Source organism: Perognathus longimembris, chromosome 6 (assembly GCF_023159225.1).
Source record: "Perognathus longimembris pacificus isolate PPM17 chromosome 6, ASM2315922v1, whole genome shotgun sequence".
Lineage (NCBI taxonomy): Eukaryota > Metazoa > Chordata > Mammalia > Rodentia > Heteromyidae > Perognathus > Perognathus longimembris.
In genome coordinates, this window is record NC_063166.1 from 13396815 (window position 1) to 13411135 (window position 14321).

Below are 14321 nucleotides of genomic sequence, written 5' to 3' on the forward strand. Positions count from 1 at the left end.
ACTCTACAGACTGAGATAGTGACAGAGGCTGTGTTTGTCAGAGTTAAGGCCATTAAGGCTTCATTAGTAAAGGGTTCACTATGACCAAGATTCAAAAGAACGCATACCCCATGCACTGACTAATCTTCGGTTCCATTCTTACCTAGGCTCCATGTTCTCTCAGCAAAGTACTGGCCGATGATGCTCCAAGTTACGGAACATAGGGTCTCAATTCATGATCTTACGCATCATCATGGTGGCCCCTGACCATCAAAACCATGCTGCACTATTAGAAGTTACCAGATTGTTTTTCTTACACAAAAAAAACTATGAAAGTCAATCAACTGTGGATTAACAAGTCTTTACATTTAACGTAATATGTGAGTTTTATTACTATGTTATGTTTAATAGCAGAACTGTACTTTTAAAAAGTTATTTTGAAAATAGTCCAAAGTTCTATGAGTGTTTTAATGGGTAAGGAAGCTACCTGGTGGATCCATGGGTTTGATAAGTGAATATGGTAACACATTTTGGGAATTTCCTATGGTTCAACTTAATAAAATCCTGAGAAAATTACCTGGCATCACACTAAAAATTCACTGAAAATATATAGAAAATCACATTTAAGTGAGGAGAAAACTTCAAGATAAAAATATGCACACCGATCATGCCAAGATTTCTATCCTGTGATTTAGAAACTGAAAATCTTGGAATGTTAAAAAAAAAAAACAAAAGCGAACACAGTTTCTGTATAACAGAATATTCAAATTACAAAACAGCTTCCATTGTCAATACCACTGAAACAGAGAACTGAAACACAAAAAAGGCAATTGAAAAGCCTTTTCAATAGGTTACTTATAAAAATTCCAGCATCAAAACAAACAGGCACAAATGAGTTAAAAGTATAATAATCGTTTATAAAATCCTTAAAAATAAGGCTGATTCATTGGTATAGTACTATACCAACAAGTTAATTAACAGCAGTAAGTAGGCAACTATACCAAGTTTCAGCTTTGGCTTACTAAATGGAATTATGTTGCAAATGAATGGTTAACGTAATACTAGTTATGGCAGCATTTTCAATAGGTTTCTTAGGTTCTACACTACTAAATGAGTATCTAAGCTGGGTGTGGTGGTGCATAGCCACAATTCCAGCTCTCAGGAGGATGCGGCAGTATTATGAGTTCCAGGCCAACCTGGATTAAATATAAGGAAAAGCTGTCTCAAAAAAGAAAATGAAACAAAACAAACAAACAAACAAAAAAAAAAAAATCCAGGCACTGGTGGCTTATGAAAGTAATCCCAGCCACTCAGGAGGCTGAAGTCTAAAGGTTTATGGTTCAAAGCCAGCCTGGGCAAGAAAGTCTGTAAGAGACTCTTCTCTCCAATTAACCACCAAGAAGCCAGAAGTGGAGCAATGGCTCAAGTGGCAGAGCGTTATCCTTGAGCAAAAAGCTAAGAGAAAGCGCCCAGGCCCTGAGTTTAAGCCCCAGCAATGGCACCAAAAAATAAAATAAAATAATAATACTAAAAGAAAAAAAGAATATGTAAAATTTCCCATACCCATATCTCATCTGTACCAAAAAATACATTTAAAATTACATATATTAGAGTCATAAAAAATGGTGCATTCTTCAGATGAGCTCTTCTCTTAATTATGCCTCACAACAACAAAAGAAAACCAAAGCAAAACCAAAAGCTACCCCAAAAATTTGCCAGGTCAAACAAATTGGCTATTCTCATTAAACATACACCATATTAAAAATGATAGCTTATAAAATTTATCAAACATCAACGAATAAATGCAGACTTTTCAGATGTGTAGGGGTGTGTGTGTGTGTGTGTGTGTGTGTGTGTGTGCATATGTCCAGGTGTGATGTGTCTAAACTGAGTGATGGTGTACTTGGGAGGAAAAAAAAATCTCTTCATCTCAACCATGATGATTCATTTGGAACTCTGGAGCCATTTCCGAAGAGCTGCTCCAGTACTACTGGCTACGACACAGAGAGCGCCACCCACTGTCCACCAGGTGGGCACATCATTGAAGAAAATAATCTGAAAGATAAAAGCAAAGACCACATCCATTGTCTTCATCATTGCTACGAGTCCTGCCTTTTCTATTTGCAGTGCTTTTGTCATGACTATCTGACCCCCCAAACCTAGGAGCCCGATTCATATGAGAAACAACCTGTCCAGCCCACAGTGAGGAAGACTCACTCCCCAAGTATCAAGAGGACAATGATGCTTTCAAGAAGGCCGAGGATGACATAATACCAAATGCTGAGAAAGGAGTCCACAGATTTTCCCACTTTCCTCAGGAGGACTAGAGTCCTCGCCGCCAGCACAGCATGTCCACTGGCTGCAAAGGTCCCTTGAAGGTGGGCGGAGTAGTTTTTTTCTACCCCTGCAGTACTGGAACCAAACACAAATGGCGGCCTCACAATAAGGATCACTCCAGTGATGGCGACAAGGTGAAGAAAGCATCCCCAAGGCTATACTTTTCCTTGAGAAATATGCAAGCAAATAGCGATGTAAACACTGGACGGCTCAAGGCGACGACTGTGGCATCTGCGAGGGACGTGGTCTGGAAAGCATGGTACACAAGGATCATGGCAGTGGAACCAAGCACTCCTCTGAGAAGGAGGAAAAGTTGCTGATCTTTTGGGCCTATACAACCAGATCGGGCTCCGCACTCGAGCCGCACCGCACGGAACCGCAGAGCCGGAGGGCAGGGGGTGTCCGCCGCCGCCTCGGCGTCCTCCCGCACGTCCTATGCCTCCGGGCTCGGCGCGTGGTCCGTCAGCCGCAGCCACCACACTTTCAAGTTCGCTAGGTCCCTGGGGCTCTCCGGGGGCCCCAGGTCGAGACCCGCACTCGCCCCTCGCCCCTATACACACATTTTTGCTATTGCATTTTCATCTGGTGTTCAGTGTGTTGGTGGCACCCAGGTAGCAATTGTTGAATCAAGGGCCTACCTGCCCGTTCACAGGGCTTTCAATTCTCATTCCTTACCTACAGCATGGCAAATGGCACAATGAAGGCGTATATCCTTAATGAATGAGAAACATAAAGAAAAGCATCAGTGAGTGATTCAAAGCGTTTCACAATTATTTTAAAGCAGAGCTAAATCTAAGGCTGATGATTCTGAATACTTAATCGATCTCCCAGCCCCTGTGTAGTTTGCCTTTGAGGGTGGTCTTTCCTTGTTGCTAAGCTAAGTGCAAAGGTTCTCTTGAGGGTTTCATTCCCAATAGACAGCTTCTTCTCATCCCAGTGCCTATGTGTTCCTAAATGTTAAGAAGAGGAAGGGTGGGAGAATGCACTCATAGTGTACACATGTGAAAGTAGAACCATGTAAATTGAGGGGATCCATAGGATTGGGAGAGATGGGGGAGCACAATGAAGGGGGTGACATTGGTCAAGCTGCACTGTACTCAAAGTGACATGTTAAATTAAAAACACATTTAAAGATCTTTTGATGCAACTACTTCAAGATAGTAAAACAAATAAAAGATGAAGATAATAATAAATAAAATACAAAAATGAGCTGGGCACTTGTGGCTCCTAGCTGTAATCCTGGTTACTCAGCAGAATGAGATATTAGGATCGAGGTTTGAAAGCAGCCTGGGCTGGAACGTCTGTGACACGCTTGTCTCCAATGAACCTCACAACAGCCAAAGATGAACCATGCAACTCATGGGTGAAGATTGGACAGAGGAACTGGGAAAGAGTGAGGGGACAGAAGACACTACATGAAAGGAAGTGTACTGTTTACTTAATTCGTGAAATTGTAATCCCTCTGTTCACCAAGTTTGTATTCACCATGAAGTAATTTTTTGAAAAAAAAAATTCAAGAGCATCCAGTCACTGGTGGCACATCCTGTAATACCAGCTATGAAAGGGGATGAGATCTGAAGATTGCAATTCAAAGACAGTCCAGGTATAAAAGCCCATAAGATTCATATCTCCAAGAAACTACTCAGAAAAAGTGGCACTATGACTCAAATTGTAGAATTCTCACCTACCAGAAAAAGAGCTCACAGACACTGCCCAGGCACTGAGTTCAAGTTTCAGGACCAGCTTACATACACACAAACACATTCACAAATACACAAATTACACACACACACACACACACACACACACAACTATAAGATTCAAATACAGATTTTTTTTTTTTTTTTTGGCCAGTTCAGGGACTTCGACTCAGGGCCTGAGCACTGTCCCTGGCTTCCTTTTGCTCATGGCCAGCAGTCTGCCACTTGAGCCACAGTGCCACATCTGGCCGTTTTCTGTATATATGGTGCTGGGGAATCGAACCCAGAGCTTCATGTACATGAGGCAAGCACTCCTGCCACTAGGCCATATTCCCATCCCTAAAATATAGATCTGAATCTTCAATGGAGGGTTAAAGTTCTGCCATATCATGAGTTGCAGTGGAATGCTCCTTATAAAATGCTTGAGAAGATTGCAGTGCCTTCCTCTCAACTGTCAGAAGTTAATGATATCCCCAATCTATAATACACAGTCAAGGTACAGTCAAGACAACATTAAACTTGTCCTGCTATGGAAACATTTTCTCTCCATTCCCCTTATCCCTAAGTATGCTCAGACATACAGTCATCCAAATAGCTCTGTACTCAAGTATCATGCCTCACCTGCTGGCAGAGAATATGCACCATGGTGGCTCAAATGAAGGTTTTCAGATGTAACTGGATCAGGTTTTTCACATACAAAATGAAAATAACCTTTTTAACAGCAGCAGCATTGAGTTTCAGAAGGAGAACTTTATAGTGACTCTCTGCCCAGCAACTGATGATGCTATCCACTGCGAATATACAGATTGGTTTTTCCTCATTGAAATCATCCAATCCATCACCAAACTCTGAATACCTTGATTCTCCTTACTTAGGCTGTGGATGCGGAGGGGTCACAGCTCTCACTGGGTGAAGATAGTCTACTCCCCTGGCTCTCCTGGTCTCCTCTTTTCCACCATGATGTGCCTGTGGCTTGACTCCCAGGAGAAGCCCACATGGGAGCTCTAACAGTGATAGGGATCATGAAGAGTGCTCCCCTGGTGTGGCCAGGAGCACTCCACATTAATGCCCACCTCAGGGGTAAACTAGTAGGAATTGTGTGAGGAAGGACTTAATGAGGTTGCTCTTTCCAGGCTGAATCCTTTAAAACTTCTGATGGATTTTTAGGTGCATAAGAACTAATTTCCACAAAACCACACAGAGTCTCCATGTTTGCCCTTTGTACTTATGGTGCCTCCAAGGAGACCCCTTGTTCCCAACTCTGTTCAGTGAAACTGCTCCAATATTACATTCCTTTCCCTTCAGGGCCTGACATACTTCCTGGTGCTGCCTCTCCCTGGTTAATGTCCTCCTATGTCAGAACAAGTTTTCAAAGGGAATTGGAAAAGTCTGTCTCTCCTACAGAGCCTATGTGCCATCCCACACAGAATCAGTGATGTGGCTGCCTCTGTCACGGGTGAGGTCATCCCAGAGAAATCTTCCATCAATTTGTCTTTCCCCCTCAGCTACAACCATGTGTATGCCATCTGTGTCCTGTGGGGCAGGTGCTCTGATGGAAGGTGGGGTTAGAGCTCCTGCTTCCTCCTCTAGAGAGCATCCTGTAGCTGAGGTAGAAACCCTTAGTACTTGGAAGGATCCTATCGATAAGGAGAATCTAGAAGTTGTTCTTGGGTGCTCTCAATTTTTTTTACAACATGTTATAAAAATCTAGAATAATATACTACACATTTTAAATCATTTTGATTCTTCTTTCCCCGACTTTACTGTTTTTTTTTGAGGTGATGTACTTTATGGTTATCTTTACGTATGTGAGGCAATAAGTATATTTCCTTGCACATAGTGTAATCTGTTCCCTCATTCTCTCCCATCACCACCCATAGGTTTCCTATTTTCATTGAACTCCACTGCTGCACTTTTTCACCCTTTTTCCATTGATTCTTTGCCCTCCCTCTACCCTCTACCCTCTGACAGATGTACATGTGAGTATACTCTGCACAACTTGAAGATTATATTCAACCGAAAAAGAAAAAGATTTAAAAAAACTTCCTTTGTTTATCTTTGGAGTTGGATTCAGTATATATATATATATGAATGAAGTGGCACTTGGGTAATGCACATTTGTTGCTCTCTCTAAGACTATCCCTTTTGGTCTCACTGTATGTGAATATGAAGAGTTCTATGTAATTTGTCATCTCCCTGTTCGTTTTAGATCTAACTAGGTTTTTGGCCATTCCATGTGAATTTTGAGGTTGTTTGTTATCAGGCAGAGTAATCAATTCAAAGTCGATGAACGACCTCAACATCAGTTCAGAAACTTTGAAATTACTGCCAGAAGGACTAGGAGAAATATTGGAATTCATAGGTATAGGTAGAAATTTTTGGAAAGAGTCCTGCAGTATAGCATCTACGAGAGAGACTTGACAAAATGGGAACACATCACTAAAAAGTTTCTGCCAAGATAAGGGTAGAGTTACTCAACTAGAAAAAGAGAATAAAGAACTGAAGAAGGGCCAAGTACACAAAATACACAAGAAGGTCAAGAAATGAACCCCTCCCAAACCTACCAGACCAGTGAGTCAATGAGCAAAGGAACATCTCAGAAGAAGAGACATCTCAGAAGAAGAGGCGAGAACAGCAAAGAAACACAGAAAGAAATGCTCATCATCCCTGGCCATAATGGGAATGCAAATCCAAACAACTCTGGGATTTGATCTCATTTTAGTTAGATTAGCCAGCATCATGAATTCAAACCACAGCAAATGTTGATGGGTGTTGGGCTCTGGCTATCCCTTTAAGGGGTGGTCCTGAGAGGCTGCCCCCTCTCCCGCCCTGGGGCTGCGTGGCTGTTAGCCACTCCTACCCCTCCCGGGTCCAAAACTAGAAGAGGTAGCTAAACCAGCCCGGCCTCCGGTCTGTAAGCACGTGTGTCAAAATGGTGCCCGCCAGGCGCCTAGGGGGCGGTTCTGTGGGATGTGACGTTAGCTTGTGGAGGAGGTCCTAGGGCGCTGCCCTTGGATGGACAGCTCATCAGCCTATCGCTAGTATCTGGTTAGTCCCTCCCCTTCCCGCCATCCTTACTGCTATAAATGTGGTTGTTCTTCCCTCCAATAAACCGAAGTTCCATAAGCTATCCCCAAGACCGTGTGTGTCCTGCATCCTTATTCAGGGGTAAGATGTGGGTGGGGAGGAGAGTGGGGTGTGGGGGGTGGTCATCACGAGTACATGCCATCTAAGGCTACTACTTAGACCTCACTCCAGCTGTTCCAACCATGGGACAGAGCCGAACACGGGCAAGGGTGAAAGGGGACTACACAGGAGGTAATAAGGCCCCACAGGTGGGGATATGGAAAAAAAAGGAATCTTATTGCACTGCTGGTAGGAATATAAACTAGGAACGCCACTCTGGAGAGCAGTTGGGATGTTTCTCATAAGACAAAACTTCCAGCATCCCTAAGACCCAGCCCTACTGCCGGGCTGAATCTACCTCCCGTGTAACCCCTTTCGCCCTCCAGCACGAGCTGCCCGACCAGCAGGCAGTAAGGCTGGAGCGAGGGTTACATGAAAGCCTCGAACCTGTCTTCCCCCTTGACTTACTAAGAACAAAGGCGCGAGACAGGTGGGCTGCTTCGGGGAAAGCTCCTTGGATTTCTGTTTAATAAGAGGAAGGGCAAATACTCTTATAGCAGTAGTGACGGTGGGAAGGGGAGGGACTTGGAGGGCCTTGCTAGGCACTAGCGATTGGCTAATGAGCTATCCATCCAAGAGAGACACCCTAGGACCTCCTCCAAGGTATACTTCATGTCCCATAGGGTCCCCATCACCCTGGGTACTGCCAGCGCCAAGGTGGCACACATGCTCACAGACAAGAGGCTGGGCTTGTCTAACTCCCTCTCCTGGTTCCGGACCTGGGAAGGGGGTAGTTGTGGTTATCTTCCACACAGCCCCAGGGCGGGAGGAAAAGCAGCATCTCCAGACCGCCTTCTCCCCCTCAATGCCAAGCTGAATCCCCAACACCCTACCACTCCTGGACATCTACCCAGAACATCTAGAGCCAGAATATGATAAAACAAAACAAAACCACTTGCACATGAGTGTACATTGCTGCTCTGATCACAATAGCAAGATACGGAAACAGCCCAGATGCCCCACAATAGATGAGAGGATCCAAAAAATGTAGAACATACTCATAATGAATATTTACACAACCATTAGAGGAAAACCTTTGTTTGCATTTCTTAGAGTTTATTTTGATAAATATTAGTTTGTGTGACTAGATGCACAAAGGCATTGTGCTTGGCCTTCCTCAGTTATGAATATCCTTCTTTGTATTCCTTCTTTGCTTTCACTTTGCATGAATTCCTAGAGATTTATAAAGGTTGTCATGCCTCTATCTTTTTTAGGCCTAGCTTCCACAAATGAGACAAAACCTCAGTCACTTATCTTTCTGAGTTTTACTTACCTAGATTAACAAGATTAGTCCTAGGTCCATCCATTTCCCTGCAAATGAAATAATAGCATTCTTTCTAATTGCTATGTAAAATTCCATTGTATATAACATGTTTTGGGGTCCACCCATCTATTGTAAGGCATCTGGGCTGTCTCCACATTTTGGCTCTGGTGAATAATACAGCCTCATGGATGTGCAAGTGTCTTTATCATCTACTGGCATTGATGTTCTGTGCAGATGCCCGGGACACGTATGTTTCAGTTGTTTGGGAAGTTCTATGTTTAGTTTTTTTGAAGACGCTCCAGACTGCCTTCCAGAGTCGTTGTACTAATTTACATTCCCACCAAAAGTGTAATAATATTCCTTTTTCTTCACATCTCCGGTAACATGTGTTGTTGATAGAATTAAGGATGCTGTCCAATCTTACTGGGGTGCTATGGAATCTCAGAATTTTTTTTATTTGTATTTCTTCTTTTTTTTTAATAAGAAGTTACTTTATTCTTATAAAATTTACTACAAATCTTGTTGAAATACAAACCTTTCTTGAGCAGTTCAATATTTACAGTAATTCAAATGCAAACAATTATTTCCATTTGTCAGGCCATACCACAGGTTAATTGGCCCTTTCTTTTTCCTGTGTTTTAAAAAACACAACATCGCAACTAGGGAGTCATCTTTTTCTCTCAGAGAAGATTCTTCATAGTTATGAGCTATCACATCAAGAAAGCTAAAATGAGGACCCCTTTCTCTTAGCATTTATTCCAGTTTCACATTTAAAAAAACATGCTCAGCACTGGGTGGGTCTCACCTATAATCCTAGCTGCTGAGGAGTTTGATATCTGAATGTTGAGGTTCAAAACCAGCCTGGACAGGAAATTCTGTAAGGCTCTTATCTCCAATTAAGAACACACACACACACACACACACACACACACACACACACACATCCCATATGCATTTGCATCAGTGTGCCCTAGACAGCCAGATCTGCAATCCATTCACTTCTGAGGAGTAAAGGGAGAAAAGCACTGGTGCCAGATTAGACCTGTGTAGTGTGGAACAGGTTGAACAAAGCTAAAATTCAAGAACCAGCTCTCTCTGTATGTATTTCTTTAGTTGATTTTGTAGCTCCTGGGCCACACCACTGTTGTTTTTTTTTTTTTTTTTTCTTGCCAGTCCTGGGGCTTGGACTCAGGGCCTGAGCACTGTCCCTGGTTTCTTTTTGCTCAAGGCTAGCACTCTGCCACTTGAGCCACAGCGCCACTTCTGGCCATTTTCTGTATATGTGGTGCTGGGGAATCGAACCCAGGGCCTCATGTATATGAGGCAGGCACTCTTGCCACTAGGCCATATCCCCAGCCCACACACCACTGTTTTTACTAGGCTTTTGCTAAAATCAGCATTCCGAGACATTGGCATGCCCACAGTTTTGCTGGCACCTTGTTGGGGACACGAATCATAGAAAACGAGGTGGACATGCTTGTTGGTTTCTTCCAATGCCCAACAAAACTCCTCAGCCAAATGGCAGTCAGTTTCTAGGTCTGATGTTTAACATTGCTTTCCACCTGCTTTTCCCTTTGCATCCAGCCACTCCCTCATGTCTGGTTTCTAGAACCCAAGACACTGTTTTCAAGTTCACTGAATAGGCTCTGCTTCCCAGTGACCAGCAGAATGAACTGGTACTTCCTGCTGACCTCTAACCTTCAGTTGCACCATGTTCTAGCTTACCAACTGAGCTAAGCAGGTCACCATTGGTCTAAATGACATGGTAAAAAACAAAAAGATAACAAGCAATAAATCCATAAATAAATAGTACTTCTCTTTTTCAGGAAAGCTTTGCATTAAAGCCCCGCATAGGGAGGAGAAGTACAAGTTTGGGGCCAACCTGGGCTACATAGTATACATAATAGAAATCTGTCTCAAAAAATGGAAAAAAAAAAAGCCCCCTACATTAAAAAATAGCCACTTAAAAACATAAAACTACATAGTACCTCTATAGAACAGGCATAGAGTATTTCTTTGTCAACAGGTTAAAACTGAGAGCAAGAATAAATAAGTGGTTTACCCAAATGATCTGGCAAGTGAGTAGCAGAATAAGTTAAATTTTTAAAAAAATTCTTGATTCTTCTAAAGCTATACTTTTGCCTCTTCGCAAGCGAATTGGAGAGGCTCTCCCTAAGAAATACTGTGTGCCTTGGACTTCTGTCCTTGTCACATTAGTTTCTCTTCAGAGAGTTGCACCTGTTTTAGAGAAAGGAGAACAAGTAGGAAGAGGAAAGAACGAAGGAAAGAATGAATTAGCCTCATCACTCTGAGGCCAGTGTCCACATTTAATGTCTTTGGTTTTCATCTGCAATATGCACAGCACAGCTGAAACATGAACTCCCAGCTCAAGCTCAGTGGAAACCAGATGGAAAATCCTGATGTAATTCAGTCATGGCCTCTCATGCCTAAGAGATTAATGCACAAAAGCCCTGAGAACTGGCAGAGTTGTCTTGGTAGAGCAGAACCTATACAACAGGACTCGGTAAATCTACCCACCCCTCATTCATCCTGCACCCAAAGTACTAGTTCTATGGGTTTTGTGCACAAAAGAGTTGATGTAGCTGGTCTGAACGGCCATCCTGAGAAGAGCTTTGCTTACAAGGTTGGCCCACGGCTGGCATCTGGGTAGGTATTGCAGAAGGGTTCTCACTACTACGAAGACTAGCTCACTGAACCTAAACTGTCTGCACAAACAATATGGCTTGTGCTGAACACCTACAGTGCTCTACAGAGTCTATGGTTCTGCTATGTGCCAGAAAGAATCTGCCCCCCTCCACCAAAAAATAAGCCTTGGGCACTGAGTTTTTAGTGATGTTCCCTGGTAAGGAACAGTTCCAGCACTGTCCTAAGCTCATCCTGTTTAAGCCAAATGGCAGAAGATTCTAGAAGCTGGTGCCTGGTATCCCTTAGACTCTGCCTCAGGTACTTTTCTCTTTTGCTGATTTTTCTTTCTCTCTTCTCACTGTCATATATCAAAGCTGTAAGACTACCTGAATGCTCCTAGCAAAGCACCTGGACTCCCTGCTCTCAGGAGGGTGAGACAGAATGGTCACAAGCTTAAAACCAGCCTGAGCTACATAGAAAGATGCTGTCTCAAAACAAAATTTAAAGAGGGGGACTCCTCTTTGGGCCCCCCTGAGAATGAAGATTTTGCAGCCAATTCCACTTTCAAATAAATTTTACTGCTTACCTAAAAAAAATTGTTACAAAATTTTGAAAGGTGGTAGATAACCCCCTACCTGTGCCAGATTCATTCCCATCCTTCTGCTCCTCTTCCTTCAAGCAAATATGCTTTCCTGTAGCCTCAGTATGGAAGGGCTCTGAATGTCAAAGGCCTACAAATGAGTGTGTGTGTGTGTGTGTGTGTGTGTGTGTGTGTGTGTGCTGGAGGAGCTCTTTCTAATGGAACAAGAGACAGCACTCATCCTTTTCAAGTTCCTTTCCAAGCTGTCTGAATACCAAGGTTCCCAGCAATAGAAAGACCTAAAGCCACCTCCTAGAAGAACTTCCCTAACTTCCTCTCACTGACTAGGGGCTACCTTTCCACCCTGAAGAAGGTCGGGTTAACACTGCATATGCATGACTGGAACACTCATCCAAGTAATCAATAAACGTAGCACTTTTTTTGTTGTTGTGTTAAACCTAAGTGTGTTATAACCATGATTCCATAACAGTGCTGTGTGTGACCAACTTTCCAGGGCTGACTCAGCCCTGTCTGTCCAGGGAAGCAAGCCTGCGCTAGTGCATCTTGAGATGTCCATTGTGTTTTTGCTGCCATTCTTCCCTCCACCTGCTTCTCCACCTGTGGAACTTCTTGTGCTTTTCTTCCCCACAGATCGCCAGATGTTAAACATGAAGCACCAGGACACAGCATACATGGCTCCTCTTCCGATCTTCACAAACCACTTGCGCGTGGCTGAGACCATTTCACAGAAAAGGAGGTGACCCCTACCCCATCCTCACGCCAGTAATCAGAGCCACGAAAGGAAGTCCACGACCTCGCCCGGGAAGCTCTGGTAGTGCCCCGTTTCATGGAGAAACCAACGCATCTGTGGCAAGGGGTTGATGATCTCGCTGCCAAAGAGGACTGCGTGGACCTCTGTGCCCGACTCCGGAGCCCCAGGGCTGTGATGAGGCCCAGGATGCGGAGGGCGTGGTGAGCCAGAATCGGGGTGTCCTCAGACCGGAAGTGGATGCACCAGCCCAGATCACAGCGGAAGTAGCCCAAGGTCAGGCACAGCGTGTGACCTTGGAGAGGTGTGTTGAGTGACCCTGGGTGGGTAAAGGGCCAAGGGCCTTCAATGAAGCCAATGTAAGCAGAGAGGCCTATGGAGAGAACTCCCTGGGTGAAGGTCACAAGGCGGCAGCTCCACTCATAGCTTCGGGGCTTATTCAGGCAGCAGAAAGACGTCCAGAGCGAGAGCCAGCCGCACAGGCTGCCCAGCACCTGCAGACGCAGAGCTAATGCCACCCTGGAGGAGCGCACGGGAAGCCACCTGCGCCTTGGTGCCCACAGCCTGGGACAGGATCTCGAGGCCACTGGAAGCAGCGGGGATAGGGGTGAGGGGTGGGGGGGGGGGGCGGGGAGAACCAGTAATTTGTATTTCTTTAGGGTCAATGTTGATGAGAATCCTCAGAGGACAAAGACCCTCCCGTTAACATTTCACAGTTTTTCTTATCCAGTACGATGTAGTGGGAACAGCAGTGAACAGTATAGCTAACTAGTTATGACTAAATATGTTTCTTCTCTAACAAAAAGTCATCCTGAGGTAAGCAAGGTTTTAAGCTACAATCCTACAGTCAACTTCGGGTCTTGGTCTAGGAGAGGTGAGGGAGCCAAGCAGAGCATAAACTCTTCAGCTAACATTCTTGAGTCAATCAGCTATCTTCTCATTTGGGTTTGGATGAAGGTCCAGGGGTCAGGGTCCCTGTCTCCTGTGTGTGGCTCTGCATTCTGCTTCAGTGACCCATGAGAGTTTGGCATCCCCGGCATGGTGCCTTCGCATGTAGCCACGGGCGCCTTCAGCCTTGCTTAGGGGGATCAGTGGTCCCTGAAAACTCCCGGCATAGCTTTTCTCTTGCCCAGACTTGCTTCAGTTATTCAAAGCCTTTTGTTGTAGTTCCTAGGAACTTTTAGATTGCTTTCTCTAGCTCAGTAAAGGCATTCATTAGAATTGTGGTGGTGATTATGTTAAAAATGTAGATTATCTTGGCATTTTATGTCTGGTATTACAAGATTCATTCTACCTATCCGCAAACATGGAACGTGTCTCCATTTCCTGATGCCATCTTTGATTTCTTTCTTCAAATTTTTATAGTTTTCACTTTGAAGTTCTTTTTCACCTTTGGTGAGGTTTATTCCCGGATATTTTATATTGAGGTTATTCCAAATGGAGTTGTTTGACTGATTGCCCTCTCTCCTTGTGTGTTGTTACTGGACAGAAAGTCTACTGGTTTTGTGGGTTAATATTGTATCCTGGGGCTTTCCAAATGTTACTGCTAAGCTCTAGGAGCTTCAGGATACAGTAGTTGAACAAACATCTGTGTTTAAGTGAGAGGTGACTGAGGGAGCTCCCAACAAGGCTCAACCTTGAGACTTTATCATTGACCAGACAAGGCTAAAGACCCAAATAAAATTTTTCAGATACATATGATTTACAGCCTTAAAATACAACATGTGAAAATTATTTCAAGGAAGAAATGGCCACATTTCAGAAGAGCACATTGGTATTGGATGTCTACCCAGCAACCGATGATGCTTTTCTTCTCTAGTGCTCATTGGTTTGTGGGTAGTAAACTTGGCCAATCCAGTA

General features: G+C 43.9%; 2 pseudogenes; both read right to left on the reverse strand.

The window, feature by feature from the left end:
* Positions 1-1893: 1893 nt before the first annotated feature.
* Positions 1894-2984, reverse strand: LOC125353514 (annotated as a pseudogene).
* A 9262-nt stretch (positions 2985-12246) lies between these two features.
* LOC125353516 lies at positions 12247-13769 on the reverse strand (annotated as a pseudogene).
* Between the last annotated feature and the right edge of the window lie 552 nt (positions 13770-14321).